The 14,457-nt window shown below is 43.1% G+C and overlaps 1 protein-coding gene across 1 annotated transcript in view; it reads right to left on the reverse strand.

The window, feature by feature from the left end:
• Positions 1 to 6,085: 6,085 nt before the first annotated feature.
• The window catches only part of LOC309693914 (uncharacterized protein), a 54,864-nt gene continuing 46,492 nt past the window's right edge, over positions 6,086 to 14,457 (reverse strand). The window contains exon 4 of the transcript XR_014272752.1: positions 6,086 to 8,176. The gene's annotated coding sequence lies outside the window, so the exon portion shown is untranslated. The remainder of the gene's footprint in view (positions 8,177 to 14,457) is intronic.

Here is a 14,457-nt window from a genome sequence, read left to right on the forward strand (position 1 = left end):
GAGTCCCAGGTGAGACAGTTTCTGGACCAGGATCTCCGGGATGATATGGGTGAATGCTGAGCTAAAGTCCAGGAAGAGCATTCTCACATAGCTTCCTCGGTGCTCCAGGTGACTCAGCGCAGTGTGGAGCGCTATGGTGATAGCGTCCTCGGTGGAACGATTTTTCCTGTAGGCAAATTGATGGGGGTCCAGAGTGGGAGGCAGACCGGCCCTGATGTGCTGACAGACCAGTCTCTCAAAGCACTTCATCACTACAGGCGTAAGTGCAACAGGCCTGTAGTCATTTGGGCTGGCCACAGCTGTCTTCTTGGTGATGGGGATGATGGTGGAGGTTTTGAGGCAGGGCGGGACGGTGTTTGATGACAAGGAAAGGTTGAAGATTTTAGTGAAGACTCCGGTCAGTTCGTCAGCACATGCTCTGAGAACCTTTCCATGTATTCCATCAGGACCTGCCGCCTTCCTGGGATTCACTGACCTTAGAACACACCTCACTTGGTGCTCCCTGAGTGTTAGTGTGCCAGTGCTGGGGGCGGGTGGAAGTGGTGTGGCAGCTGAGGGCTTGGTCGTCTCAAAGCGGGCGAAGAAACGGTTTAGATCCTCAGCCAGCGAGGCATCAGTCCTAGATGTCGCCTGGTTATTGCTTCTGTAGTTGGTAATGTGATTGATCCCCTGCCACATTTTTCTGGGGTCGTTGTCAGCAAAGTGATCTTCAATCCTCCTCCTATAGGCAGCCTTAGCTTTCCTGATGCTTCTACTCAGGTCTGCCCTGGCCGCCCTATACGCAGCCCTGTCCCCTGACTTGAAGGCGGTGTTGCGGCTTTTTAGGAGGGATTGCACTTCGCTATTCATCCAGGGTTTTTGATTTGGAAACACCCTGACCCTTTTGTTGACGGTGACATTGTCAACACAGTTCCTGATGTACGAGAGTACAGTGTCCGTGTACTCCTGGAGGTTGTGGCTGGAGAATAAATCCCATACAGTTGTTGAGAAGCAGTCCTGCAGTTGAGAAAGGGCTCCTTCAGGCCAGGTTTTTATTGTCTTTGTCTGGGGCTTTGTTTTTCTCAGCAGGGGGGTGTAGGTGGGGGTGAGGGACATGCAGAGGTGGTCAGATCCAGCCAGGTGGGGGAGGGGTGTCGCTCTGAAAGCATGCCTGATGTTTGAATAGACATGGTCCAAAGTGTGTTCTCCTCTCGTAGCAAAGTCCACGAACTGGACAAATTTAGGAAGCACAGTCTTTAGGCACGCTTTGTTAAAGTCGCCGGCGACAATAAAAACCCCATCGGGGTGGGCAAGCTGTTGTTTGTTTATGGTGTTGAGCAAGAGGCTGAGAGCCGTGCTGACGTTAGCATCCGGCGGTATATAAACAGCTATCACAATAACTACTGTAAACTCCCTCGGGATGTAAAAAGGTCTGCACGAGACTGCCAGAACCTCCAAATCAGGAGAACAGTGTGTGTGAATGATCCTGCTGTTACAACACCACTTGTTATGCACGTAAACACATAGCCCCCCTCCTCTGCTTTTACCTGAGTTGCTGTTTCTGTCATGCCGGTGTAGCGTGCGGCCTGCTAACTCGACTGCAGCGTCGGGAATCAGCGGGTGAAGCCACGTCTCCGTAATAAGAATAATGCTGCAGTTACGTGCAAAGCTCGTGGTGGCTATCTGTAGCTCCAATTCGTCCAATTTGTGGGTGATGGATCTGGCGTTCGATAGGAAAAGGCTCGGAAGCGCTGGCCGGTGTGGATGTTTGCATAGCCTAGCGTCTGAACCCGACCGGCATCCCCTCTTCTGCTTTCTTTCCCTCCGTCGCCTTCTACGCTTGCTGGGCGGGCAGACCATCCACGGTGACCCTGGCGGTCTCGCTATCTCCTCCAGGATTTTGTGTTCGCTGATAGTTGCCAGAAACAAACAAACTATATTTAAAACCGAGGTCAATTAGGTTCTGGCGACTGTAAGAGATGGCGGCGTTGCAAACATTCAAAAATATCCACATTAAAAGTAAAAACAAGCACCAAACTGGAGAGCTAAGAGCCGCTGCACCCGTGCGCGCCGCCATCTTCTTTTACAAAAGAAATATAACAAAATAACAAAAAACTAATATAACAATAGTTCAGTAAATGTAATCAAAGGAGAGTGTGAGTCACTCTCGCTCGCACTGCTCCTCTCATTGGTGAGAAGACAGAAAGCTGAAGTTTCAGTGGTCTAAGTCAGTAAACCACAAGGTTGCCAATTGACTGGTTCTTATACAGCACTTTGTATTCTAAGCACTGAAAGTGCTTCACACAACTTGTCTCATTCACCTGCTCGCACAAGCACTTTTTCTGCAAGTATTTTCTATCTAACATTCATACTCCAGTGGATGCATTGGAGAGCAACTTGATGTTGCCCAAGAATATTTGGCATGCAGACCTGCGGATTAGTCGGTGACCTCCTGAGTTACAGCCACACCGAGATTGAGAGAGACAGTATTTGAAACTGTAAGAATGACAACAGGCAGTTTAAGCTACAGCGTCTCTACAGCTGATGGACATTTCTTTTATAAAACAGCAGCTCGGAGTTCATTTGGCTGATATAGTTTTGTGGTACGAACGTAATAAGCAAATTATAAAAAATAAATAAATGTCTGAACAGGAAATAACCTGAAAATGCCTTGTAAGATAAGATAAGATAAGCTAAAACTTTATTAATCCCTCGGGTGGGTTCCTCTGGGAAATTCGGTTTCCAAAAGCACAGCACCGACAGAAGTTACAGAGTTACAGAATATTATATACACACACACACACACACACACACACACACACACACACACACACACACACACACACACATATAAATACAGAGACAAATATAAATAAAATATACGAAGGGGATAAATAGAATAAATAGGAATAAAAATACAAGTGAATTGCACATTTCAAGTATTGAGGTCTATTGCACCGTTGACTATTAACAAAAGGTATTGCACAGTGAGGTGAAGAGGCACTACAGCTTAGTTGTTCCCCTCTCCTTTGTCCTCCTGTTTCCCCTCCCTCTCCCCTCCAGAGAGGAGTTAAACAGTCTGATGGCGTGTGGGACAAAGGAGTTTTTAAGTCTGTTAGTTTTTGTTGTGACTCACAACAAAAAATATAAAAAGAAATCTTAGCGATGAGGAATCAGGAAGATCTAAAACAAACAAAACAAGTCAAACCACATACTCACAGCAGAATGAAGTCCCTGACAGGAACACACTCCACCCGCTATTGTTCCTTTGGGAAGGTCAGGAAGAACTCTGATTTCTCAGAAATGGTCTGAGCTAGGGCTGGGCGATATGACCCAAAATTCATATCTCGATATTTTTTAGCTGGATGGCGATATAAGATATATATCTCGATATATATATTTTTTAAAGCCATAAAGTAAGAACAAAAAGAGAGTTCTTAGTCAAAGCTGTGTCCCAGATGTCACACAGGCACTTTTATTAACATAGAGCAGATGTACATAAAATTTACTCAAAAATAAATTATGAGCATTTATTAAATAATAATGCTCCATAAATAAAAGAAAACAAGGTTGTTTTTGTGCTAAACAAAGAGCTCACAATTGTGCAGTCAAAATGTAAACTAAAAGACGAGCACTATAACAAGGACAGATTTCACAGCTGCTCTGTTCCCAACTTGTACTGTGTGACTGACAACCTGGAGTTTGAAATCCGCTTCGCAACCACGTCTCTTAACAGGTGCCATTTATGGTCCTTATACACAGTAGGGTAATATTACGTTGAAGCACAGTACGTATCACTCCGCGAGGCTCAGCCGTAATGCTCCGACAATCCATCAAGCGCTGCAGCACCGTAGCTTACCAAAGTCGTACTAAAACATTTTTTGACAGATTGCTGAGCGCCGTGTTGCACATAAAATCGGTGCGCGGCCATCAAGCACAACCAGAATTCATACATAAGGAGCGCTGTCAACTTTTGAGAAAATGAAAGGATTTCAGTCCGTGCAGCACCTCTGGGCTGCATGGCGTTAGCGTGGTTAGCTCGTTAGCGTGGTTAGCTAGCTAACACGTTGACGCCGTCCAGCCCCACGCACGGGGCGATGCGCAGTAACTCGTTAACGGATTTGCCGTGTCCATCTTGTCGCTTCCTGCAGGTGAAGCGATGGGGGAGGAGGGGGAGTTGTGTTCAGTGAAGGAGAGGTGAGGCAGAGTAACGTTGCGTAAAGACGAAAGTGGACGAAAGAGAGGCAAACTTGCGGCTCCACATCTATAATTATAACGTAACATAGACTATATCGATATAAAGGATATTGTCACATCTTATATCTCGTATAAAAATATATCGATATTTTTTAAAAACTCGATATATCGCCCAGCTCTAGTCTGAGCTTTATGCTGCAGCTTTAACCAGGAGGGAAAACCAGAGAAAAAACACCTTTACAAGCAGAACAGCTTATCTGAAGCTTTATAATCAGTTTAAATCTTGATTTGTTGGTGCACTAAAGAGAAAAAGCCCAGAAAACTGAAAACAAAAGTGACTTGATTCTATACATTTAAGAGTTTCTTATGCTTTGACTGCTGTTACTGAATTATTCCATCACAGTATTGCATCATTTCTTCAACAGATTTGATTCAACCATGAGGCAGTCTACAACATCGGCTGCAGACTCACCCACCCCCACTGCTGCTGTTCCACCTCTGACACCTCAGACACTTCACACCTCCTCTATTCACCCTGCTCACTCCCCCCCCACCCCCAACAACAGCATCCAATACACACTCAACACAAGGCTCCAGCCTGTCTCTCTCAACCACCCAGGTTAGGAGGGAACTGAGGAGGATTAATGGCAAGAAGGCAGCGGGTCCAGATGGCATCAGCTCGAGGGTCGTCAGGTCCTGCGCGGACCAACTGTGTGGGGTGATGGAGCACCTCTTCAACCTGAGCCTGAGGTTGGGAAGAGTCCCACAGCTCTGGAAAACCTCCTGTGTTGTACCAGTGCCAAAGACTTCACGCCCCAAGGACCTCAACAGCTACAGGCCGGTGGCTCTGACATCCCACCTGATGAAGACCCTGGAGCGGTTGGTCCTGGCTCAGCTTCGGCGCCTAACAAGCTCATCACTGGACCCACTTCAGTTTGCCTACCAGCCTGGCATTGGAGCGGATGATGCCGTCATTCACCTCCTACATCGTTCCCTCGCTCACCTGGAGACCGCTGGAAGCACTGTGAGAATCATGTTCTTTGATTTCTCCAGTGCCTTCAACACTATTCTTCCCTCGGTTCTAAAGGACAAGCTGGTGAACTCTGGAGTGGACCATCACCTCACTACCTGGATCCTGGACTACCTCACCGACCGACCACAGTATGTGAGGACTCAGGGCTGTGTGTCGGACAGGGTCGTCTGCAGTACGGGGGCCCACAGGGAACGGTTCTGGCTCCGTTCCTCTTCACCATCTACACTGCAGACTTCTCCCACAATTCCACCCAGTGCTTCCTGCAGAAGTTCTCTGATGACTCTGCAATAGTCGGCCTCATCACTGATGGGGCTAAGCTGTTATCCCTGTTGGACAACGTCTCCCACCCCATGCAGCAGACTGTGACAGCACTGAGCAGCTCCTTCAGTGGGAGACTGCAGCACCCACGGTGTGGGATGGAGAGATTTCGCAGGTCTTTCCTCCCCACTGCTGTCAGACTCCATAATAAAGACTTTAACTGATCAAGCACACACATCCATACATATGCAATAATACTAAGTGCAATAATCCTTTCTGTCATCGTTGTATTTTTACTCAGTTGTATATAGTATTTGTATTCTATTTTTATCTTATTGTATATTTTTATTCTATTTTATTCTACTGTATATAGTATATTATTTTATTCTATTCTGTACAGCTGTGTACTGTATTTATTCTTATTGTATTCTAATTTTTGCGTCATAACTTTTGCACTGTCCACTTCCTGCTGTGACAAAACAAATTTCCCACGTGTGGGACTAATAAAGGTTATCTTATCTTATCTTATCTTATCTTATCTTATCTTATCCAGTATTAAAGACCTGCTGGTTTCACACTCAGGACCTTCCACATGTTAGAAAACATGGAAGTGCTCGAACAACGATGGACACAAATAAATCTGTGAGAGCAAGTTGAGGTTATTCATGTTACTAAGACTGTATTTAAGGAACACCAATTAAATTATATGTGTGAAGTATGTACTTATAAAGTATTGTTGAATTAGTTCTTAAATATATTTCAGTTCTTACTATGTTTCAACTGCTTCAGAAAACGATTCATATAAAATTGGCACCTATTGAGCTTCTCTCGGCCCTTTGAGGTGAAAACATTTTAAAGTAACATTATTGCATGGGCTGCATGTGTATCCTGTTGGTTTGTAACAATTCTGAAATTGAACGTCTGCGATATCGTTCCACCACCTTGACTCCCACAGAGCTGTTAATGACCAGTTACAGAAGCTTCTCTGGTGAAACCTGCAGATTTAGTTCCTCCAAAAACAAAACTGGAAATATTCAGAACAATAAATTTGATGCAGTCTGGTCTCTGGTAAAAACAGTTTCTTCAATGACAACATATTTAACATAAAAACAAAACAAACATAAAACAAACCTGATGGAACTCAAACTTGAATTAACAGCCAGCATAAAAAGTGAGTTTTAAACGCGATTTGAAACGCTGTATAGACTCTTAAGTACAAATATTGAGTGGCAGATGTTCCAGAGTCTAGGTGCTGCAGCTGTGAAGGCCCCATCTCCTTTATTGGGCTGTACTAAGATCTCAGTGCTCTATTGCAGTTATATACGTTGAGGAATTTGCTTAAGTAACTGCTCGCCATATCATTTAAAACTTTGAAAGTAAGTAAAAGCATCTTAAAATCAATACAATATTTTACAGGGAGCCAGTGTAAATTTGCTAAAACTGGAGTGATGAGTTCAGACTTTCTAACACCTGTTGGAAGACATGCAGCAGCATTTTGGGCGAACTGCAAGTGATGGAGAGATGAGTGTTAAAGACCAAAGTAGAGAGAATTGCAGTAGTCCAGTCTAGAGGTGATGAAGTCATAAATGTTTTACTAGGTCTTTAGGAGGAAGATGAGGCTTCGCTTTGGCAATTTCACATAACTGATACAAACTGATTTCGACAACTGTGGACACTTGTTTCTCTAATTTGAAGATCTATCTAAAAACACTGAGATTTCTTACAGTGTGGAAGTGATGACAAGCAAGAGGACCGAGCGTATCAGTTAACTTATCCAAAGGGGCATCACTTCCACAAACAATAACTTCAGTCTTATTTTCGTTTAGGCTGAGAAAGGTCTGTTAACTGTCTACATGATGTTAAAGACCGGTTAAGCAAAGGCTGCAGTGGGACAGAGACATCCATCAGTATTATAAGGTCTTAAATGGTCGATTGCTTCCTTTAAGACTGAAAAATTCCCAGGCTCAAACTGCAGAAAAACAGCAGAGAACTTAGAAGGCAGATCCAGGTCTAACTCTGCCTGTGAATGTGAGACCTTAAAGATGAGATTTTGATAAATGGAAAATGGACTGGTTCTTTTATAGCACTTTTCTACTCTATCATGTGCACTCAAAGCGCTTTACAGAACTCGTACATTCATCCAATCACTCCCATTTACACAAGCACTTTTTCCTAAGCTGTTAGCTAGTGCTTCTTAACTAACATTCACACACACATTCATGCTCTGATGGATGCATCGGTAGGCAACTTGGGTTAGTAGTAGTTAGTTAGTAACAGCTGACTCTGTTGTGTTTTCAGTGGCCATGAGTACCATTCACAGAAGGTTCAATTCAATTTTATTTATATAGCGTCAAATCACAACAACAGTCACCTGACTGTTGTTGTGATTTGACAAAGTGAGATTATTTGAAAAAGCTGATGAAGGTAAATGATTTTTAGCAAGAAAATTAAAGGTTTCAACTGTTTTCTGTTATAAGAAAAAAAATACTGACTTGATATAAATACTGATTAAGCTTTTATTCAAAAGATAACTACAGTCAGGAAGCAAATAAAATATGTAACCACAGTACTCACTGCACACAGGAGTTGGTCTCTCAGGTTGTTCTGCCTCTGACGTCTCTGTAAGGAACAAACTTTGCCCGCCTTTGGCTTTTATAGGACATACAGAGAGGAGGGACTGATTTCTCAGGAATGTGTGACCTGCTTCCTCTGTAAACAGGGAGAACCACAAGTCACACTTGTTATACAGGATTTACAAAAAGGAAAGAAAAAGACTTTTGAGAACAGCTTAAGCACCCACACTGTATTATGGCAGTTTAAATTTATTCATGCTTAGTTCATACATATACATGTCTCATTCTTGAAACTTTCTCATACTCTTTTCAATTTAAAGTTCAGTTTTATATGAATATACACACATGTATTTGCTGTTTTAGACTTGTAACTTTAACTTTTTAATTTTGAACTTGGGAAGATTTATTCGTAATCCTGAGCTGCTGCAACACTTGAATTTTAGCCTGTAGGTGTGAATAGACTGTGGAGTCCTGGACCAATGAGCTCGTCTATGTTCTGCCAGCTGTTTTTGCAAGAGGTTGTTTGTACACTACATTACTCTGTGTCAGGGGACCAGTGTTCCAAATTAACTGGTGATGTTCACACAGATGTGTCACAGACTTTTCAGGAGCCCTACTGACTGATCTGTGACATTTGTGAGGTTGATTTAAACACAGTCTGCATTCTTCTTTCTCTTGACCAATAAAATATTAAGAACTTTCTGGAGTTTACCCGGTGATATCCCCATGTTGTGGAATGTTTTTATGGCATATATACCTGTATACACTGGACATATACTCACATATATACTATGCAATTACATATACTCGTATACACTATATACACCTACACTGGAGTGTTTATATAATGGAACCACTGTGATACGCATCTAACCTAAATCTTCAAATCACAAGACCCATATATTTAGGTCAAATATTATTTACAAATATATTAATAAAGTCTGTGCCACTTGTTGTATGAGCACCTGTTCATCAGTACTGTTTGAAATGTAGTTGTTAGGGTCAATAAGTAACCTCTGATCATGTTATGGCCAACGGTGACAAGTCCAAGCATAGGGTTTGTGAGATTATTCTGTTACCTTATATATGTAATCAAAGTAGTTGAGGTATGATACTGCTGTAGATCATATTATACCCTTTAACATAGAGTGTGTGATCAGTATGTAGTTTTAGTTTGCATTATACTTCTGACTTAAAAAGAGTGTGAAAATCATTAGATCTATTGGATTGACCTGTATTTCTCGACACTGTTGAATGTGTTACACTGTTTCTTGACATGTTATACTGCTGAATCATGAAGAGAATGTTGTGTGCAGAGGACCTTGTGCAGATAATAGAAGAAACAGACCACATTCCACACCCCCACCTTTCAGAAGAGCAGAAAGACAGGGAGCCGAGGTCATAACTTAGGCACCGTAAGAGAGAAAGAATGTAATGTTTAGGCTTTTACGACTAGGTGGGGGCCGCTAGAGACTATAAGAAGCTGTGTAACCCGTCACCATTTTGAGACTCGCTGTGACCCTCTGCAGGCAGGTCTCCCCATCATGATGGTTCTAATGCTCATAAGTGTTGAATTGTATGGAAATAAATGATTGTTGATTGAGCATTTATACACTGAGTACTGTCCTTCCTTCAGCCCCAAGATTAAAAGAATTGGGAGATTTCAACAACTTGGTGCCGTGTGACCTGGATCTTTGGTGTGCTGAGGAGGAGCAGATTTGGCCTATGGTGAGATCGTGGGGCGAGGCGAACAGAGGACCGGTCCAAAAATAAAAAGGTAAGCACAGCCTGTTGTATTATACCAAATGTGCATATTGGGCTTTCCAAATTAATCTGTTCGCTGAGTTACACATATTTTCACATTAAATTTGTCGGTGTCTGGTTTTTGGCGCAAGATACTAACAACATAAGTTGAGGCTGAATTCCAGTGTGTTAGATAAACTGCTTCTACCGAGATACTAATAAGACACTACGTTGGACTAGTTGCAGCCCACTTTACCTTCCACATTTAATTTTGTCTAAGACTGGCTTCTGTAGCAATAATACATTAGAATCTCTTCTGGAGACGCGGCCATAAGTCCAGTACATTGAAGTCGAGGTTTTGAAGTTTGTTTATGGTGTCGGTGAGTCATCGTTGATGCGGCCATGAAATAGAAGTTGATTTAAGGAAAAGCAGATGCTGGCTCATGGTGCGGTTGAACGCTGGCAACGCCAAAGGCGCAACACGTCCGTAGGTCTGGTTTATGATACGGCCGTGTTCCGGTGGTGCGGCCGTGAGTGCAGCACTGAGGGGTTGCTGGTTTCAGCACATTGAATAGAGGTTTGACGTGGTTTGTGGTGTCGGTTTTTGCCTCGAGGGCTGCGGTCATAAAATAAAGTAAAATTTTACTTGCCAAGAAGTACATAGAGCAAAACCTGGTTTATGGTGTCAGTATAACTTCAGGGGACGCAGGCATCACTTTTATGATGCGATTTTGCCCCGTTGGGGCGGCCATAAGTGCAGAGAAAGGGGTATTTGGTCTTTGGTTGCTGTGCTTCAGAAGATTCTAACAGTTGAGCTCAGAGGTTTCTGTGCAAATTTCTGCTGATGAAAAGCGCTCTCTGTGGGTCTCACTGTGGGTGAGTGTGTGTGAGGCGCTCTGAGTGTGTTTCTGTGTGTGAAGTGTGAACACAGTGACAGTGACGGTTGATGTGTGACTAGGAGGACATTAGTGCGAAGAGGATGCTTTAAGATCTAAGGTTGACGCCTAGTGTACCTGTGGAAACTAATTTTGTTCATGGTGTGGCGACCCTCCTGTCTGTAGACGTGCAGGCAGGTCCAGCGGCGTCTGGGTGCCGAGGTGGCGACTTGGGAACTGAGGACTCCCGCATAGCTACAGAATAACACTGGAACGGCCGTGTAATCACGGGTTCACATTTATTCTGGAATAGAACAAGAGAATGCTTTTACATCTAAGGTTGAGTTCTATCATAGGTGAAATATAAAAAGGTTGAATTCCTCGTTTCAGTGGTTGAAATTGTTGTGTGCCTGTCCCCTGACGAGTGTGAAATTAAATAAAGAGGGAATTTGGAGCCACATGGAGATAGACGGGCATAATTGGGTGTATGACTCTGTGGTGTAATAAAAATAAAAATAAAAATAAAAAGGAGAGATAGTAAGAGGTGTGTAGTGGAGAATTATAGAGAGAGGAATGTGTTGGGAGACTGGCGTGCAGTTTACGCTGTCAAGGTAGGCGTGTTGCCTGCTTATCTGTTTAACAGTGATGAAAATGAAATTAAATAAATCTCTTAGTGTGTTGATACAGGAAGCTGCGGACCTGGACCAACTGCCCCCACAAGCACAGCGGCCGAAGCAAAATTATAAGTAATGGGAACCACAGTCAGCACGAATCAGCAGCTGTGAAACAGACAGCAGCGAGGAGAGAATTAGAGGAGAAATGAAGGTTTTAAGAGCACATGAAATTGGGTTGAATTTTGGGGCCAACGGACTTGTGGAGGTTGGGAAGGCGTCCGGAGCATCACAACAAAAGGTGAAACAAAAACACACAAGCAGAGAAATGTGAGAGAAAGGCTCCTTTTAAGGTAACACCTGGTTTGAGAAAAAGTTAAAATTAACCTGTCTGCCTACAAATGCACACACATGCAATGAAGAAACAGCTTACACTCATGAACATGTGAAGATTTTCCAGCAAGGTTAAAAAACAAAACAAAAAAAGATTAACATACTTCTGTTGTTAAATGATGAAGTTTATTCATTACTGACAAAGAAACCCTCTGGGTTGCAGGACAACAATTTAACTTCAAAAAAAAAAAAAGGACACTGGTCTGACCAACCAGTGAAGACACGACAAATTTAGGGGTTAAAAGATTCAAATTGTGACATGTTTTCTGCTGATTAATACAAGTGAGTACTGAGTGAAAGAAAATTCCTTTTTTGGGCTTTTAAACATGATCTTAAGAATTTTAACATGTACCTGTGTTGTCCTGTCAGCTTGGTGGGTTATGAGTTGAATATATGGTGAGAAAAAACAAAAAAAGGGGGAGAGAAGGCTGACACAGGGCCTGGCCCCATTGTCTCCCCTCTGAATAACACAGCCAACACAACATGATTTTCCTGTTCGTTTGTTGTTGTTTTTCGTTTGTTTTTGTTTTTTCTCTTTATGCTTGATTACAGGCTGCTTTGCCGGCCCTGAAAGCCGAGGCTGACTGGACTCCTGCTCTCCCCCATACGTGACACTGACCAAATGCTGCAACAGCTGGACCCACAACAACGACCTGAGAATGTCAACAGACCTGCAGGAATATGATCTCATGCAGCAGAGACGGAGAGCACTAAACCTAAGGCTCGTTTCACTACACGGGGGAAAATACTCAGACAGCTTCAGCTGACAGAGCTGTGACGAGACGCCCGCCAAGCCCGAATGAAAAGTAAGGCCGAGCAAAAGAATGCTGACCTTGATAACTCTGCATTCACACGGTGCAGGACAGTGATGGACCAACACGGATGATCGGGCAGCAATAAGGGCGTGACCGAGACAGGAGGAGTAACTGAGGTCAGAAGGCACCTCAGAATGGACAAGAAACACAGAAGAGGATGCAGGTTTCACCTGCGGTGAGCATGGACACTGGAGAAAGGACTGCCCCAATTGGGGTCAGAACCAGGACGGACAGAACTTTGAGCAGCAGCAGCAGCAATGGTCGCAAACAGTCTGAAAAGGAGGAGGGCAGGACCCCAGGGCACGCTTCAGGCCGTGGTTTACCCAGAACACCAGAACAGGGAAGTGATGAACACACACACACACACACACACACACACACACACACACACACACACACACACATTGGAATGCTGATTCACTGAGAAGTGATCCACACACACACACACACACACACACACACACACACACACACACACACACACACACACACACACACAGATTCAGAATGAAGTAAAATACACACATGAACACAGGTGCACTCGTTGATTGAGTGAGAAAAGACACACACACACACACACACACACACACACACACACACACACACATACACGCTGATGCAATGAAGAATGCTTTGCTTATGCTGATATGCAAAATGCTGCACACAAACATCCCAATGCATAATTTTTATGAGGAGCCATTGATTACTTAGAATGTGTTATATGTCACCCAGAGGGCATTTATGTAGAGTTAAGGAATAAGGTCTAAAACAGTTTGGTTATGAAAACAATGTCTGTGCGTGATGTCTGTTTATGGCTCAAGGCCTTGACTGAATTCTTTGCTGTGCTTCACACAGCCCTGATGAGGAACAGTGGCACAGAGTGAAAATGATGAATTAATAGTGTAAGTTTTAGGTTGGAGTACGGCATTTTCTGTGATTGAGTTTTAATTCAAGGAGGAACAAAAGGAGTTACGGCACCTGAGGTTCTCATTCCCACACAATATCGTCCCGGCAGGAAGCAAAGGTTCCTGTGAATTTTTGGTTTATTCTTTGGTTTTGCTTAGCGCTAGCTTGATTTTATCAGTGAGCTTTGCTTGTGTTCTTTCTCGTAAGCGAGAGAGGATAGTTTTATGCTTGGACATGTCTGCAATGGGCCCTAGTTTGTGTTATTGTTATTAGTGTTTTGTTGGTTATGTCTGTTTCATTTTTGTTACAGTGCACTGAGGAAATAACATCTGAGAGGTGTGATCCACCGGTGGTGACGTGGTGATATTTTGTGAGTTCATGATTTAACAATCAGCTCTTTAAACAAGGCCTGAAAGATTGAGATTTAAAGCGCTATAAAATATTATTACTGTAAACAGTTGCAAAGTGTGCTTCTCCATGATTGTAATTGGCTTGGGAGAAATTCACTTATTGGGGACACTGATCACATGAGAAGTCCTGAGTCTAAAAGGATTGCAGCGAGACAATCCGGTCCAAAAAACAAGGAAGTGTTTTCCTTTTAAAATGATGACGTCATCTTGCTGGTGATGGATGCTCGAATCGCGTGAGATTCCATTATCAGCAACATCTGGTATGAATGTGTGTGAATGAATGCATGTGACTGGACTGTGACGGACGGACTAAAAGTTTTGACTGACTTGATACTGAGACAATGACTGCACCTACTTTTGGATTAGTAAATGCCAACAAACAATTCACCCAGCCAGCAAGAGAAGGGTGGATGCTTCGCTTTGTTTGTTTTTGCAGGAGCAGGACAATAAGAGAGACTGAAGAGGAGAATTTCTGATGCTTTTTTAGATATGATGTCACTAACCTTTTCTTTTAAGTTTCTAGCTCCGGTGAATTGACACATGGGAGTGTGTCAAAAAAGGGGGAAGTGGAAGTTGAGTTTGAACATCAAACAATGGTGATATGAAAATTTCTATGAGTTTATTTTTGTGTTTAATAATTTAGCTATGGTAAGACTTAAGCTTA

This window comes from Aulonocara stuartgranti (assembly GCF_965226115.1).
Source record: "Aulonocara stuartgranti genome assembly, chromosome: 18".
Taxonomy (NCBI): domain Eukaryota; kingdom Metazoa; phylum Chordata; class Actinopteri; order Cichliformes; family Cichlidae; genus Aulonocara; species Aulonocara stuartgranti.